The sequence below is a fragment of the Globicephala melas genome, chromosome 9 (assembly GCF_963455315.2).
Source record: "Globicephala melas chromosome 9, mGloMel1.2, whole genome shotgun sequence".
Lineage (NCBI taxonomy): Eukaryota > Metazoa > Chordata > Mammalia > Artiodactyla > Delphinidae > Globicephala > Globicephala melas.
Window position 1 is genome coordinate 92,237,639 of NC_083322.1, and position 17,770 is coordinate 92,255,408.

General features: G+C 43.7%; 1 long non-coding RNA gene across 1 annotated transcript in view; it reads right to left on the reverse strand.

Annotated features, from left to right (window-relative positions):
* LOC132597800 (uncharacterized) overlaps positions 1-17,770 on the reverse strand; it is a 56,154-nt gene that overhangs the window by 16,992 nt on the left and 21,392 nt on the right. The window contains exons 5-6 of the long non-coding RNA XR_009565141.1: positions 8,144-8,284; positions 289-436 (exon numbers count right to left, since the gene is read on the reverse strand). This is a non-coding gene — a long non-coding RNA (uncharacterized lncRNA). The remainder of the gene's footprint in view (positions 1-288; positions 437-8,143; positions 8,285-17,770) is intronic.

The window sequence follows — 17,770 nt, forward strand, 5'->3', positions numbered from 1 at the left end:
CAGTACAAAGGAGAATTTTTGTTTTTGGTATTTTCTATTTTTAAAAACATGTTTCTTTCAGAGCATACTGATGTTCCAATTGTATTCCTCCCGGATTTTTTGCTAATCATTGGAAAGTTGATGCAGGTGAATTATTTCAAAGAAGTATGTGCTACTCAGTTTCACCTAGATGTCACTCTAAAAAGGTGGTTAAGACAAAAGAATCAATAGTATGTGTAAATAGGAGTTTCATTACGATATTCTTAGCTGCTGGAGAATTTAATTTGTGAGAAAGACACACAAACTCACTGTGAGAGTCAGCTCCAAGAGGTCTGCAATTTCCTTTGTCTCTCTTCAGTGACACCCTAGGATTCCCTGAGTGTGGCTGCATGCCATTCCATGTTATTGCTTTGTTTGTTGCTGATGGCAAAACGTGTCTGTGACTTTTTTTAAAAATCTGGAAGCAGAAGTACCACATGAAGCATGTTTACAAATTTTAAGCCCTTCTGGATAGTTGCAGGAAAGAAGGCAGGAGAGGAAGGGAGTTCATGCACAAGAAAACCTACCATGGGCTTGGCACTATTCTCAGGTACTACCCTTTCTGAAGGTCAGCTCAGTAGAAGACTGCTAGACCCCATCCTTCCTCTGTAGCAGACACCCCTGTAGGGCTGTGGTTTTCCAAGTGGGGTCCTAGGACCAGCAGCGTCAGCACCACCTGGGAACTTACCAGGAAAGCACATCTTCAGGCTCAGCCCTAGACCTACCTAATCAGAGCCCCTGGGGGTGGGATCTGACACTTGGTTTTAACGAGCTCCCCCAGGTTTCTGATGCAGGCTAGAATCTGAGAACCGCCATTTACAGCAGCGGCCCCCAACAGTTCTGGCACTGGTTTCTTAGAAGACAATTTTTCCACCGACAGCTGGTTCAGGAGGTAATGCGAGCGATGGGGAGTGATGGGCAGAGGCAGATGAAGCTTCACTTACTCGTTCACCACTCACCTCCTGCTGTGCGGCCCGGCTCCTAACATGGAAGTACTACTGTAGACCAGTACCAGTCCACGGCCCGGGGGTTGGGGACCCCTGACTTACAGGCTTCCATGTCAAGATATAAGGATATGCAACACAAACAAACAGTACTTGGCGTAGGATCACAAGGGCCTATAACTCACAGGTTACTTTGCTACTTTCCTCACTGAGTCCAAGCTCACACTTCTCTCGGCACAATAGGCCAATAAATTGAGAGACGAGGTGTTGGGGCAGGAATAGCAACTTTATTAGGAGAGCCAGCGGACAGAGAAGACGGTGGACTTGTGTCCCAAAGAACCATCTTGTCCAAGTTAGAATTCAGGCTTCTTTTATACTCAGAGGGGAGGGAATAAAGTCAAACATTTCCTGCTTCCCAGACAGCCTCCAGAAGGGATATGTTAATTTCTTCCTTCCTGCAATCATTCATAGCTTTGCATGGTCAGGATGTTTCCTGTAGCTAAACAAAGGTATTTCAGCTTAATGCTCATTACCTGGGAGGCAGGGGTTCCAGAGATGGGTCATTATGTGTAATTTAAGCTTATAGGCAACATCCCTTTGGTGATTAACTTGTAATAGAATACAAAGGTTCTTCCCCGTTACACTTTCAGGCCTTTATTTAGGTTACTCCTCTAACTAGAACACTTTCTCTCTCCATGTCCAGGCCCATCTGTTGGAACCTTGTTTGTTTTTCAAAGCCAAACCAGTTCAAAAGCTACTTCCTCTAAGAAAATTTTCCAGATTCATTCACTCCTCTGAAATGTGGTGTCTGTCTTCTATGGGGAGTTCAAAATAGAACAAGTTGTGGTCAGGAAGAAAAGTTAGAAGCTGACACATTTCCTTTGCTTTCTATCAGCAAGTCATACTGCTGCTCCCACCTCAGGGTCTAACTGTTCCCTCTCCTGGAATGTGTGTACTTGAGCTCAGGAATCAGAGATCAGAGGTCAACAAACATAGCCCACATTCTATATTTGTACAGCCTCTGAGCTAAGAATGTTTTTTACATTTTAAAAGGGTTAGAAAAAATCAAAAGAAAAATAATGTTTTGTGACGCATGAAAAGTACAGGAAATGCAAATTTCACTGTCCATAGATAAGGGATTGGTGGGACAACAGCCTCACCCATTCATTTATATGGTCTATGACTGCTTTCTTGCCCCAAGGGCAAAGTTGAAATAGTTGCAACAGAAACTGTATGGCCTGCAAAGCCAAAAACCATGTCTGGCCCCTTACAGAAAAAGTTTGCCAACTCCTGCTCTAGGTAACCTCATGTTTCATGCTTTCACTTTATTTAAGTCTCTGCTCAGATCTCACCTTATCAGAGAGGTCTTCCTGGACCACCCTACCTAAATGAAACAGATGCCTCCCGACCTGTTCTGCATCCTTAAGATGCTTTGTTTTTCTTTGTAGCCCTTATCTTTTGTAGATGTTAGGTATTTTTAAATTATGGGTCTCTCCTCATCAGAATCCAGCTTCATGAGATCAGAGTCTTTATTTTGGTTCATTACTACATGCCCAGAATGCTCTTAATTAACATTTAAATGAATGAATAAATATTCTCTAATAAGAATTCCTCCTAAGACATTTCCTGGTAGCTAAATTATTTTACTTTTATATTTGGAGGGACATGGGGTCATGTGTAACTAAGTGTAGTCTCTAGACTAAGTGATAGGAACAGAGGAAACTGGAGATACTGTTTGCCTTAAAAATAATGAACATACACTTTAGAATTTTTTTTTAATTAGAAGAACTGGAGGCAAAGCTTTCAGACATGGAGGCCATTTATCAAAACAACTCCTCTAGTTTGTAATAAGAACGTCCAGAGTTGCTGACTGGAATTCTAGAAATTAATTTTGACCACTTGTTTTTTTAAAGAGGTTTTAGAGACTACTTTGTCCCATTCTGTTTCTATTTCAAAATTCTTCCACATTTTAATCCAATTTTACAGATGTAGAATGTAGGCAAAAAAAATGGGTTTCAAGACATAATTGCTGTTTGCTTTAGGGTAAGGAATTTTCTGGAGAAGTAGCCAGCATCACTCAAGAGCCTCAAGTGATCTTCCCATGCCCTCCCAATTAGAAGTCAGACAGTGTTTGTAAAGGAATAACTCATCTGCCTTTTCCTCCTTTTGTAAAGGCGTGGTGTCTTCTGTTGTTTTCTGTGGTTTTTTTGTTTTGTTTTTTTTTTATTTTTGGCTGCATTGGGTTTTCACTGCTGCGCGGGCTTTTCTCTAGTTGCCGCGAGCGGGGGCTACTCTTTGTTGTGGTGCACAGGCTTCTCAGTGCAGTGGTTTCTCTTGTTGCGGAGCACAGGCTCTAGGCACACGGGCTCAGTAGTTGTGGCTCGTGGGCTCTAGAGCGCAGGCTCAGTAGTTGTGGCGCACGGGCTCAGTTGCTCCGCGGCATGCGGGATCTTCCCGGACCAGGGCTCGAACCCATGTCCCCTGCATTGGCAGGCGGATTGTTAACCACGGTACCACCAGGGAAGCCCCTGTAGTTTGTCTTTTAAACAGATTGCCTCATGTTTACCTTGTGCTGGATGAAGACAGCATGTTCACTAGGAATATGCCCTCTTCCCTTCCCCACTCAAATAAATAGAAGTTTAGGAAAACAAACAAAAAATAAATAAATAGATAGAAGTATCCACATGAAAGGACAGGTTTTATCATTACATTAGGGAAATTTATACAAATGACTTCTATCTGGAAAATCTGAATTGTGAGATTACAAACTTAGGGTGGTTCTCTCACGAAGACTGTCACTGTCACTTTGGGGAGAATTATGACTTTTGTATTAAATTCTGAAAGTTTTTTCTTGGATATCATAGTCTAACTCCCAGAAAGTATAAGCAACTTGGCTGTGGTCACACAGCTAGATTAGGACCCGGATGTCCTGCCTCCATCTCTGAGGGCTCTTTCCTCTTCCCTGCATCCTTCAATGCTTTCCAAAAACACTTTCCTGCATTTTCCTCCTTTAAACCTACATGACGGTGCAGGCAGGGTTTCCTTTGTTTATTATTAGTCTAGTTGTTGATTAAAAATGGAGAGAGACATTTCAATGCAATTCTTTTTTTTTTTAAAGGCATTTCTGGTCTCTGCTTAGTGGAATGTGAAAAGTTTACTACAGAAAATAAAAAGGAGTACATTCCTATATCAAGGAATAGTAGGACTTTTTGAGGTTCAGTGACTAGGGGAATAAAATGTGTGTGCTTGAAAGTACACTAAACAATTAGGTTCAGAAAATACTTTTCCAAATACTCTTTGCATCTAAAACAAGAAATCAGTTTGTCCTGGTACAGACACATCTGACAGAGCTAACGTTACTGGGCTTCAAGAAACTGCCCACGAGGACTTCCCTGGTGGCGCAGTGGTTAAGAATCCACCTGCTAATTCAGGGGACACAGGTTCGAGCCCTGGTTCAGGAAGATCCCACGTGCCACAGAGCAACTAAGCCCGTTTGCCACAACTACTGAGCCTGAGGTCTAGAGCCCATGAGCCACAACTACTGAAGCCTGTGCGCCTACAGCCCGTGCTCCGCAACAAGAGAAGCCACCGCAATGAGAGAAGCCCACACACCACAACAAAGAGTAGCCCCCGCTGGCCACAACTAGAGAAAGCCTGCGTGCAGCAACAAAGACCCAATGCAGCCAAAAAAATATAACTAAATGGATAAATAAATTTAAAAAAAGAAACTGCCCAGAGACAGGACTGAGAGCTCGGAAACAAGACTGAAGATCTGTTGTGACAGCAACTGACCATTCAGAAGCTTTATAAGCCGAAGATAAATGAGCTTGAGAAGAAACATGGGATAGCAACAAATCATCACCCTACACGGTGAGCCCTCCGATTTCTATGAAAGATGAAAATTCTGTCATTTGAAAAGGCAGGAAAAAATAAACATTCTCGAAAAAAAAAAGAAGAAAAAAAACAAAAAAATAAACATTCTAACAATGAAACTTCTTAAGATTTTCTTTTTGTGAGAAACTGAGAGGAAAGTAGCACCTAAGTTATTTTAAAAAGATCACGATGTCAGAAGTCCTGTGGCTTGGAACAAAAAAACCCTGGGCTTAAGTTTTTGCTTGAGTTAACACTTTGTAAAATGGTTTCAAGTACATACTTTTATTTTTTTAAGACGTACTTTTCAAAAGTAGGATGAATATGTATTGGGCTGCACCCTGCATGCCTGCAAGGCCTGCACTTGCCCAGCGTTAAGACTGAAGGAAGAGGGACTTCCCTGGTAGTTCAGTGGTTAGAACCCCACACTTCCACTGCTGGGGGCCCCGGGTTTAATCCCTGGTCGGGGAACTAAGATCCAGCAAGCCACGCCACAGTGGCCAAAAAAAAAAAAAGACCAAAGAAAGAGTCCCGAGTCAGCAACAGAGACATCAATGGTTTAATGGATGGGGAGCTTACACGTCTGAAGCACGGTCCTGGAGTGACACCCCTCTGTGTACCCAGTGGGCAGGACTCAGCGGCAGGCTTTACTCCCTGGGGAAGGGGAGATTCCCAGTTATAGGGGAATTGACATCAGACGGGCTCACTGGTTACCAGGGAAACCAGCAGAGAGGCACGCCCCTCACGGCCCCTTCGATAAGAACAATCACCAGCTGGAGCCGGGGCAAGGAGGAAGGTCAGTTATGTGAGTAGGTGTAGGTGAAGCAGGCCCTGGTCAGGCGGGGCGTGTACAGAGAGCAAGAGGACAGCCCTCTTGAGTGGCCTGACCACACGATATGCCGTTTCCTGCTGCTACCTAGAGCTGTTGTGATTAATTAAATTGAAAAACAAAATAAAATTAAACAGAGGCAGTACCTAGATCAAAATATCTCTGTGCTATGAACAAAAGAAGAGACATTAAAATATTGACTGCATGAAAATGAAAAATGAGGTTGGCGTCTACCTGTGCTCTAGTTTTGATATATCTGTTTTTCTTTTGCCAGGCTCAGGAGACATTTGTTGTTTCGGTGCGTATGTGTAGGTTGGATATCTGTTACGGGGAGAGTGTATTGGATAGTTGTTGTTGTTGCTGTCGTTTTTACCCAGCTCTACTCTGTAGTAATTGTTCCCTGATTTTGCTTTGGGGAACCACCCCTTACTCCACACTCTGAGCCCACATGCTTCAGGTGAACCTGAATCCACTCTGGCTCCTGGAAAGAAGTATGTGACCCAGGGTAAGCTGATCAGCAAGCCTATGTCTCCTGACAACAGTAATTGGTTCAGAGAAGAACACGTGAATCAAATCAGACCAATCAGGGCATAAAAGATTCAGTTCCAAGAAATTGAGTTTATTGGTGGGTGACCTGGACCTATTTTTTCTCATTGGATGTGAATAAGAAAAGAGCTACTCCTATAGCTCCGGGGGAGAATAGAGCTACTCCTTGCATTCCGGGGGGGAATGCAACTCCTTGCATTGGGGGGGGGGATGCAAAATGTTACAACCTTACGGAGGAGAATTCAGCAATATCTAAAGAGACTGACAATAGAACGCAACTCAAAACCTGCTATATTTTTCCCCCTATAAAAGGTGTTATTGGAACAATTAGTGAAATCTGAGTTATTATATCAAGTTTAATATCTTGTTTTTTATTACTGTGTTTTCATAACTATACTGTGGTTGATAGTTTTGTTTTTAGATACTACACACTGACGTATTGAGAGATAGTCATCACATCTGCAACTCATTGCCCATGGTTCCAAAAAATTACATTATACACGTACACACGCAGATAGTATATGTATGAAGTAAGAGACAAGAAAAAGAATGATAAAACAAATGGGGTAAAAAGTTAACTAGGGAACCTGGTTAAGGGGTGTGGTATAATGAGAAATACATTTGGTCTTTGTCATAGTTCCTGGCTCTGAGCTCCTAAAACCCTTGCCATTCCCTGAGTGATAGGAGGGTCTGATCATTCATAAGGAGCCCCTCTCATGTACACCCGAGTTTATGCTAATGAGGTGACTTAGGGTGGGCCCCAAGATAACCTCTGGATGGAGCTGGTCGCCAGAAAGGCAAAGTGATTAGAATGGAAGAGTATGGAAGTTTCAGCCATACTCACCAACCTCTGGGAACGTGGGGAGGATGGAGATTAAGCTCTATAAAAACTCCTGAACAAAATTTGATCAGCTTCCTAGTTGGTGAAAGCTTCCACACACTGGGAGGTGGTGCACCCCAGTTCCACAGGGACAGAAACTCCTCTCCTCAGGACTCTTCCAGACCTTGCCCTATATACCTCTTCATCTGGCTGTAAATTTGTATCCTTTATAATAAACTGGTCAATGGAAATAAATATTTCTCTGAGCTCTGTGAGTCACTCTAGCAAGGTAATTGAACTTGAGGAAGGGGTTGTGAGAACCTCCAATTTATAGCCAGTTGGTCAGTAGCACAGGTGACAACCTGGAGTTTCTACTGGCATCTGAAAAGGCGAGGGTGGGGAGGAAGGGGGCGCAGTCTTATAGGACCGAGCCCTTAACCTGTGGGATCCGGCGGTATCTCCAGGCAGTGTCAGAACTGAGTTAAATTATAGGACACCCAGCTGGTGTTGCAGAATTGCTTAACGTGTGGAAAAAACTACCACACACTTGGTGTCAGAGGTGGAGTGTGTGAGTGGAAGAGTGAAGGACACACAAAGCAAGTGAGTTTTCCTTTACAGACGGGCACACAGAAATCCTTTATGCTATTCTCGTAACGCTTCTATAAATCTGTAATTATGTCAAAATAAAGTTTACTTGAGGAAGAGCGGGAGAGGTAGGAGGAAAAAGAAGAAGGTGGCTGTTGGCATCCATTTAAAAGCACACTGGGAAAGGCGGTCTCAGAATGGAACAGACCCAGAAGCAGCAGAGCAAGAAGTGGATCGGGGTGACTTTATGGGAACCCTGTGTTAAGATTTAAATGAGTGAATCTGCTCTACCTCTGTCCTTTTCAGCTTGCATGAGTCAAATGATTCCTTTTCACAAGACTTGCTTGTGAAATATATAATTCACCAGATTCCAGAAGTTACTACATTTCTTTTTCTTTCTTTAATTCTTTTTTTTTTCAGTTGTTTTCATTCCTATATGAACACTGAAACTACACACCAGAGTTCTAAGAAGCTACACACTTTGCTGAAAAAAGTAAGAAGAAAAGGAGGACAAGGACAAAAATTACTTACTGAAACACAACCATCAAGAATTACATGGACAGGACTTCCCTGGTTGTCCAGTGGTTAAAACTCTGCGCTTCCACTGCAGGGGGCACAGGTTCAATCCCTGGTGGCCCTGGTTGGGGAAGTTCCACATGCCATGCAGTGCAGCTGAAAAAAAAAAATTATATGGACAACTCAACAACAAAAAACAACCTGATTTAAAAATGAAGAAAGGACTTGAATAGGTATTTATCCAAAAAAAGACATACAAGTGGCCAACAGGTATATGAAAAGATGCTCAACATCACTAATGATTAGTGAAATGCACATAAAACCACAATGAGGTATCACCTCACACCTATTAGGATGGCTACTATTAAAACGACAACAACAACAGAAAATAACAAGTGCTGGTGAGCATGTGGAGAAATTGGAATTCTTGTGCACTGGTGGTGAGAATGTAAAATGGTGCAGCCACTGTGGAAAATAGTATGGCAGTTCCTCAAAAAATTAAACATAGAATTACCGTATGATCCAGTATATACCCAAAATAAATGAACCAGCATCTCAAAGAGATATTTATACATTCATGGTCACAGAAGTATTATTTGCAATAGCCAAAAGATGAAAGTAATCCAAGTGTCCATTGATGGATGAATGGAAAAAGAAAATGTGGTATATACATACAATGAAATATTATTCAGCCTTAAAAAGGAAGGAAATTCTGGGGCTTCCCTGGTGGCGCAGTGGTTAAGAATCCACCTGCCAATGCAGGGGACACGGGTTCGAGCCCTGGTCCAGGAAGATGCCACATGCCGCAGAGCAACTAAGCCCGTTCGCCACAAGTACTGAGCCTGCACTCTAGAGCCCGTGTACTACAACTGCTGAAGCCTAGAGCCCGTGCTCCGCAACAAGAGAAGTCACCGCAATGAGAAGCCCACACACCGCAATGAAGAGCAGCCCCCCCTCGCTGCAACTAGAGGAAGCCCGCGCACAGCAACGAAGACCCAACACAGCCCAAAATAAGTAACTAAATACATAAAAATTAAGAAAAAAAATAGAGGAAATTCTGACACCTGCTACAACATGGATGAACCTTGAGGACATTATGCTGAGTGAAATAAACCCATCACAAAAGGACAAACACTGTGTGATTCCACTTACATGAGGTTCCTAGAGGGGTCTAATTCACAGAAAGTGAAATACAGAAAGTTAAATGGTGGGTGCCAGGACCTGGAGGGGAGGGGAGAATGGGGAGTTAGTGTTTAATAGGTACAGGTTTCAGTTTTGCATGATGAAAAGTGTTCTAAGGATGGATGGTAGTAATGGTAGCACAACAAAGTCAGTAAACTTTTTTTTAAATAAATTTATTTACCTATTTTTGGCGGAGTTGGGTCTTCCTTGCTGTGTGTGGGCTTTCTCTAGTTGCGGCAAGTGGGGGCTACTCTTTGTTGTGGTGCGTGGGCTTCTCATTGTAGTAGGCTTCTCTTGTTGCAGAGCATGGGCTCTAGGCACGCAGGCTTCAGTAGTTGTGGCACACGGGCTCAGTAGTTGTGGCTCGCAGGCTCCAGAGCACAGGCTCAGTAGTTGTGGTGCACGGGCTTAGTTGCTCCACGGCAGGTGGAACCTTCCCAGACCAGGGATTGAACCCATCTCCCCTGCATTGGCAGGCGGATTCTTAACCACTGCGCCACCAGGGAAGTCCCAAAGTCAGTAAACTTAATGACACTGAACTGTATATCTAAAAATGGTTAAGGTGGTAAACGTCATATCATGTGTATTTTACCATTAAAAAAAAATTGTTACAAGGACAAAGAACTTGCTGCCAGACAGACTGAACAACTTACATAGTTTAGCCAGAGAACAGCTCGAGTAAAAAAATAGATCACCCAAAGGAAGTAAATATTTATAAATCCTGAGGAAAAATAAAATTTATTGTAAAACTCTGAGGTAAATTTATGTAGAAAATGTAGCAGAGGGCTTCCCTGGTGGCGCAGGCAGTCCGCCTGCCGATGCAGGGGATGTGGGTTCGTGCCCCGGTCCGGGAAGATCCCACATGCCGCGGAGCGGCTGGGCCCGTGAGCCATGGCCGCTGGGCCTGCGCATCCGGAGCCTGTGCTCCGCAGCGGGAGAGCCCACGACGGTGAGATGCCCACACAAAAACAACAAACAAACAAACAAACAAAAACAGAAAATGTAGCAGAAAATCAGGAAAACAAAGTATTGTGGTGGGGAGCGGAGGGAAAGCATAAATTAGGAGTTTGTGATTAACATATACACACTACTATTTATAAAATAAACAACAAGGACCTACTGTACAGCACAGGGAACTATACTCAGTATTTTGTAATAACCTGTAAGGGAAAAGAATCTGAAATGGAATATATATATATATATCTGAATCAGCTGTACACCTGAAACTTAACACAGCACTGTAAATCAACTATACTTCAATAAAAACAAAAACAAAACAAAACAAAAAAAAGTATTACTAAATATGCATCACTAGACATGGGCCCTCTCTGCTATTCTAGAAATTCGGAGAAAGATTACCTTCCCCTGACATACTCTTGCAACCTTCTCACTGATGCCTTAAATTTCAGTCTTGGAGGTTTATAACTTTGGCTTAAAGCCTTTCCCTCTGGCCTAAGCATGATCCTAAGTTCAGAACTACAGTACAAAAGCCTAATCAACATTTTCCACCAGTTCTTCAAACCAACATATCCAAAAGTATTACCTTATTCTCCTCAGAATTCACTCCTTCAGACCTTACCAGTTCTGCCAGTCGCTCCCCTATTCCCTCCAAATCCCACAGTAATTTTCCCTCCTCCACCTCCCTTGCCCTAACAGGCACTTGGCAGTCTGGTGCTGGCATGTCCCTTCCCTGCCATTTCCATCTCTTCTGCTCATCCCCATGGTCACTCTCCTTTGTCTCATCATTCCTAGATTGCTGTAACAGAATCCAAATGCGCTCAGCCTCTGCCTGTCCCATAGTAGGAAGACTAAACACAGCCTACAGCAGCAGGAAAGCAGGACAGAAGGAAGAAAGGAAGAGAGGGAGGAAAACAATATTGGAAAATTTTCAATAACTTGAAAATAAAATCAAAGGATGCATCATGGAAAAATATAAAATCTACCTTGCTTAACAAATTCCATTCCTCAAACACAATCCTTATACACATATATTTCACACTTTTCCCCCAAATTTTCAAAAGATAGTCATGGATACTTCCTAGTAGTCTAGTCAGACGCTAGTCTATGAATCACTGTAATTAAAGAAAGCCTGTAAGAATCAATCTGAATGTAGTAACATAATGTACTGAACCTGAGATATTTTTTATCAAAAAATGTTCTCCAAGAATTACCAGGCTTTTAGAGGCCAGGGTGTCTTAAGAGGTTATAATACAAAGATTATTGTTTAATAATAATTTTACAGGTTCTGATTTAAATGTGCTCTCTGGATCACTGGATCCTTAGGTCAAACTTGAGGGAAAGGGAGTCTCAGCTCAGTATAAGAAAGACATCAACAACAATAGTGTCAGGAGTTCCCTGGTGGCCTAGCGGTTAGGATTCTGGGCTTTCACTGCCGTGATCCAGGTTCAATCCCTGGTCAGGGAACTGAGATCCTGCAAGCCGCGTGGTGTGGCCAAAAAATAAAATAAAATACCAAAAAAAACCCCCAAAACCCAAAACAACAACAATAGTGTCTACAACAGAATGGGCAGAATCAGAGGAAAGTAAGCTGGGGGAGTGGGGGTGGGGGTTGAGTATTTGTTAGGAAATTGTAGGACCGACTTAAACATGCATTAGTGGAGAAAAGTAAAGGAACTCCTTGATCAATGGTTTCTCAAACTAGTCAGTCATCAGAAACACTTGAAGAGCATGTTATAGTTCAGATTCCTTGGCCTCACTCATAGAAATTCTAATTTGGCAGGTTTGAGATGGAGCCCTGGCACATATATTTTTACAGAAATCCTCAGAAGACTCTGGATCCACTACCCTATGTTGGTTTCTCAAACTGGAGAAACCATGATCTACCCCAAGTATGTCCATAGATTGCATCCCTCATCCTGGGATCCACAGACCTCATTTTAAGAAATATTGCACCTAATCACCCTGCATTTGTGATGTTATTTTGGCAGAATTATTTTATTCAGTTATAGAGCTAAACCTGTATGTTTTCCAGCCTAACACTCTTAGCTTTATTCTGTACAGCTGTATATATAGCTGGCCAAGCTGTGTGGCATGTGGGATCTCAGGTCTGCGACCAGATATTGAACCTGTGCCCCCTGCAGTGGAAGCATAGAGCCTTAACCACTGGACTGCCAGGGAAGTCCCAACACAGCTGTATTCTTAATAGTGAACATATTCACAATATTTGTAACCCAAGCTCATAGTTGGAGAAACCAGTTTGAGAAACATTGTATTAGAAATTTTCTAAAGACCCTGAGATTTAACAATGCGGTAACCGGAGTTTCTGATTTGGGCTCAATTAATTCCTAAAGAAAGTTCTTAGGGGAAAAAAAAAAAAATGAGGACTGTGCGTGGGAGTACAGGTGGGGGGCAGGGAAGGGAGCAGGTAGCATATTAGTCCTTGAGGACAGAATCTGTGGCCTTTAAAAGCCCTTTCAGGGGCTTCCCTGGTGGCGCAGTGGTTGAGAGTCCACCTGCCGATGCAGGGGACACGGGTTCGTGCCCCAGTCCGGGAAGATCCCACATGCCGCGGAGCGGCTGCGCCCGTGAGCCATGGCCGCTGAGCCTGCGCGTCCGGAGCTTGTGCTCCGCAACGGAAGAGGCCACAACAGTGAGAGGCCCGCGTACCGCAAAAAAAAAAAAAAAAAAAAAAAAAAGCCCTTTCACCAGGGCCTGGAGCAGGGTCTGGCATAATAGGCAGTCAACAGATACTTAGGAAGGAAGGAAGGGAGGGAGGGAGGGAGGGAGGGAGATTATGTTTGTCATAACCAGATCATTTGCCTGTATTTGTGGCTTAGCAAGCCATATAAAAAAAACCTACAAAAAGTCATTTTTGAGATAATCAAGGACATTTGAATAGGGTTTGAGTATTGCATGTTATTAATTTATTGAAAATCTTATTAATATTAGTTTTTTTTTTAGATGCTACTAATTTACTATGACTTTCGCTAGGTGCAATCATGGCACAGTGATTTATTAGCGATGTAAAAGGTCCTTTCCAGTGAGAGATGTATACTGAAGAATTTATGAGTGAAATTTCAGGATGTCTCAAGCAATAGATGAAACAAAATTCACAAATCGTTGCTAATTGCTAAAGATGAGTGGTTTGTATTCAGGGGTTTGTTACAGCACACATTGTGCTAGTCTTTCTATGTCCCTGTATGTAACAAAAGGTAAACAGCCTCTTTCCTGAGAGAAACCAGTCTTCTTGTGCTAAGGCATGCGTATGTAATGAATTAACTTTGCTCCTACGTAACCAGATCAAAGCATTTCTGCGTGGTCCCTGTGGTTCCTCCTCAACGACTGAGAACATTTTACAGAGAAGTAAAACCCGTAATCCAGAGGGAGTGCCCCGTTAGGAAACAGGAAGGCACAGTCAGGGCTTACCTAATCTTTCTTTGCCTCAGCTCATGCACATGTGAAATGGGGATAATAATACCCACCTTATAAGTGGTTGAGATGAACTGCCTGCCCTTCTTGTTGTCCTGGTCAATTGATTGTGCACTGTCTGAACATGGTGGCTTCTGCCCAAGGCCAAAACAGGGGATGAGGGAAGAGGAAGCATTGGAAGCAATGGTTGTGGGCACACGCCTCTGGACACAGCCCACAAGGACCTGCTTTCCTATCCTGACCCCATGACCCTTAAGCTGTGTGATTTAGGGCAATGACTTAACCTCTCTTAACAACAACTGCTTCTCCCGTGAAACAGAGATGGTATTACCCAACGTGCTGTTGGGAAGACTGAAGCATTGTAGGGAATGGGTCTGGTGGTCTGCATGGTATACAGCAGATGCTCCTTAAGTTAGTGATATAGGCAGGAAGAGCCTCTCATAGCTGCTCTCCCACCATGGCCATTCAGACCTCACAGGATTCTTTGCACCTTGGATTTTAGATGCTGATAACTGGTTTCTGTAAGGTGAGGTCAGGGCAGAGAAGACCCAGGGAAGGGTTGGTAGGCTGCTCAAAAGACACCCTCCATAAGGGCTGATGGTGGGGTTTTAGGTGAGGGAGATGAGAAGGAGAATGCTTGCAAGAGAGGCAAGGGGAGTTCCTGGAGCAAATAGTGAGGGAAAGGAGGGTATGCTCCAAGGAACACACGGAGGACTGGCATTACCTGTGAATATGAACATCTCCTATAAACAGAGAAGAAAGTTAGATAGTGCTTATTATATGCCGATGATTATTCAAGGTGCTTTAGGTATGTTAATTCACGCAAACCTCTCAGCAACCTTTGAGGTATGTACTATTATCATCTCCATTTTACATGTGCGTGAACTGAGACAAATAGCAGTTAAGTAACTTGCTTAAGGTCCCCCAGCTGGTAAGTGGCGGGGCTGGGTCACACCAGGTAGGCTTATTTTAATGTCCTTCCACCAAACCATGAAACTGATTGTGATTGTGCACCCCTGTGTTAGGGGTGCACAAAAGTCAGGGTTGTCACGTCTTGGTTGATCTTTCTTCCCCTGAAAATTGGGTCACCCTAACAGTCCCTGGTTTACTCAACCAGGGCACTTTCAGTATCCAGCATCTTTTTTCTTTTTTTTCCTCTTGGCTTGTCCATTGTCTGTTCTCAGATGGGATGTCTGTGCTCAGATGGGATGTCCTCGCCGTTCCCGTAGAGCAGTCAGGGTTCAATTAGAGGAAAAAACACCACCACTAGGAGTGATATATAACATTATAAGCACTAAATAATTTTGTGAGCTGAACAGCCTATGTACTGGGGTCTGAAGTCTCCAGGGCAGGCATTCTAGAAGGGAAGATGAAGATGGATATGAAGTGGGAGAGATCAAGGACAAACTGGAACGCACAAGCATGAAGCTGGGACCAAAGGACAGACTGGAACTCACATATGTCTTTCAAAAAGCCTCCAAGTTCAAGGGAGTGGGTGTCCTATAGGAAAAGCCAGAGCCCTCCACTGTGGAATTAACCACACACCTGGCTCGGGAGTCAGAAGCTGAAGGAGGCTCCCACAGGGGAGGGGATTGGAGGGGCAGTGAGCTCAGTGGCTGCCCACACCAACGAGTTGAGACAGGAGCTTGGGCTGCGACGGTGCCTCACACCCCAAACCAGTCTCCGGAGAAGGAATATGGCTACTGTTTCACTCCTGCCCTCCAAATTCCACCCCAGAATGTCTCTTGCAGCCCATGCCAACCTGAAACTGTGCAGGGAAGGGAATTTGGGGGAGCGTAGCTCCAGTTTAACTAAATTGCTACAATGAGGGTCACCCTACTTTTGCCGGGGAAGCTCCATCATTCTTTCTCTGGCTGTCAAGCTGAGGGGAATAAAAATACCTCCTGCCCAGGCAATTTCCTCTTTCTAACATTTACTTTATGTTTTGTTTTAGAGCAAAAGAGGAGTTATTCCCTGCTGCCAGCCCCTGCTCTGAACCCCTGGGTGTGTCATCTGCTTCTCTTCAGAACCACCGACACCCTCTGCCCTTGGGCCTCTTCTCTCCAAAAGTAGGTTGTTATCCTAATCAAAAGAGTCACCAGTGGTTTGATGAGTTTGGGAAATGAAGCTAATTTTTTTAGGGTCTTAATTATATAATTGCTATGTTCCAAAAAAGAAAAAAATATATATATATTTAAGTCTCAGAAAGTGTCTTTTGAATATGCCATAATTATATGAAGTAACATAAACGACAGTGTAATATGATCTACCATACTGATCTCCAGGGTAGGTGTAGGCACAGAGTTGCTTTTATTTAAATATACTAACAATTAGAGGTAGCATAGCCTAGGTGAGTGGTTGTCACACTTTGGCCTGGGGCAGAATCCTCTGGAGGGCTGGTTAAAAGTCTGCTGGTTCCCATCGCCAGAATTTCTGGTTCTAAAGGTCTGGGGTTGGCTTCCCTGCTGGCCCAGTGGTTAAGAATCCATCTACCAATGCAGGGGACACGGGTTCGAGCCCTGGTCCGGGAAGATCCCACATGCCGCGGAGCAACTAAGCCCGTGGGCCACAACTACTGGGCCTGCGCTCTAGAGCCCACGAGCCACAACTACTGAGCCTGTATGCCACAACTACTGAAGCCCACGCGCCTAGAGCCCGTGCTCTGCAACAAGAGAAGCCACTGCAATGAGAAGCCCTCGCACCGCAACAAAGAGTAGCCCCCGCTCACTGCAGCTAGAGAAAGCCCACGCGCAGCAACAAAGACTCAACGCAGCCAAAAAAAAAAAAAAAAAGGTCTGGGGTAGGGCGCAGGAACTTGCAGTTCTATTGAGTTTCCAGGTAATGATGGTGCTGCTGGTCTAGGGGCCACACTTTGAGAACCACTGGTCTTGTGGTTAAGATCACAGGCTTCTAGGCCAGACATCATGGGTTGGACTCCCAATTCACCATCTGTTTGCTGTGTGACCTTGAGCAAATTACTCAATATCTCCATGCCTCAGTTTCTTTATATGTGAAATGAGGATAATAATGACACTTACCTTTGGGGGTTATTGCGAGGTTTAAATAAATTAATCCACATAACGTATGGATACTTTATTTTTTTATTTTGTAATTTATTTATTTTGGGGTGTGTTGGGTCTTCATTGCTGTGTGCGGGCTTCCTCTAGTTGCGGCGAGTGGGGGTCACTCTTTGTTGCAGTGCGTGGACTTATTGCAGTGGCTTCTCTTGTTGCGGAGCATGGGCTCTAGGCAAGTGGGCTTCAGCAGTTGTGACACGTGGGCTCAGTAGTTGTGGCTCGCTGGCTCTAGAGCGCAGGCTCAGTAGTTGCGGCATGCAGGCTTAGTTGCTCCACGGCATGTGGGATCTTCCCGGACCAGGGGTCGAACCCGTGTCCCCTGCATTGGCAGGCGGATTCTTAACCACTGTGCCACCAGGGAAGTCCGTATGGATACTTTATGCGTCTATAAAATACTTTTATCCACATAAAATATGGATACAGCACACGGTAAATATCAAATATTTGCCATTATTTTAATTCAGAATGTTTTGTGAGTCAGTGATTACATAGCAAATGCATATTATAAAATATTCCAGATCCACAGATCTTTTACACTCACAAAGGCTGAGTCTAGAAAAAATGGGAGGTTTTAAATTTAATTTCTAAGTAATCGGTTGTGGAGTTCCCTGGCGGTCCAGTGGTTAAGACTCCGTGCTGCCAATGCAGGGGGCTCGGGCTCGATCCCTGGTCAGGGGAACTAAGATCCCACGTGCCACCGGGCCAAAAGATTTAAAAAAAAAGAAAAAGTAATCAGTTGTGAAATTGTTATGTCTCTTCCTACTTGTCCCTTAGTATTTCTCTAATGATCACGGAGCTTGGAAATACCCAGCAAATGCATTAGGAAAAAAGAGAAATATAGCAAATGCCAGTTCTTTTACAAAACATTATCATTTAAGGGAAAAGGTAGCATTATGGCAAAGTTTGAGTTCAATTTCCTAGTTGACCACAAGGTGGCAGCACCACACGGGATTTTGCAGCAGAGTAGTATTGCTCAAAGTCGCCTCCCGCATAC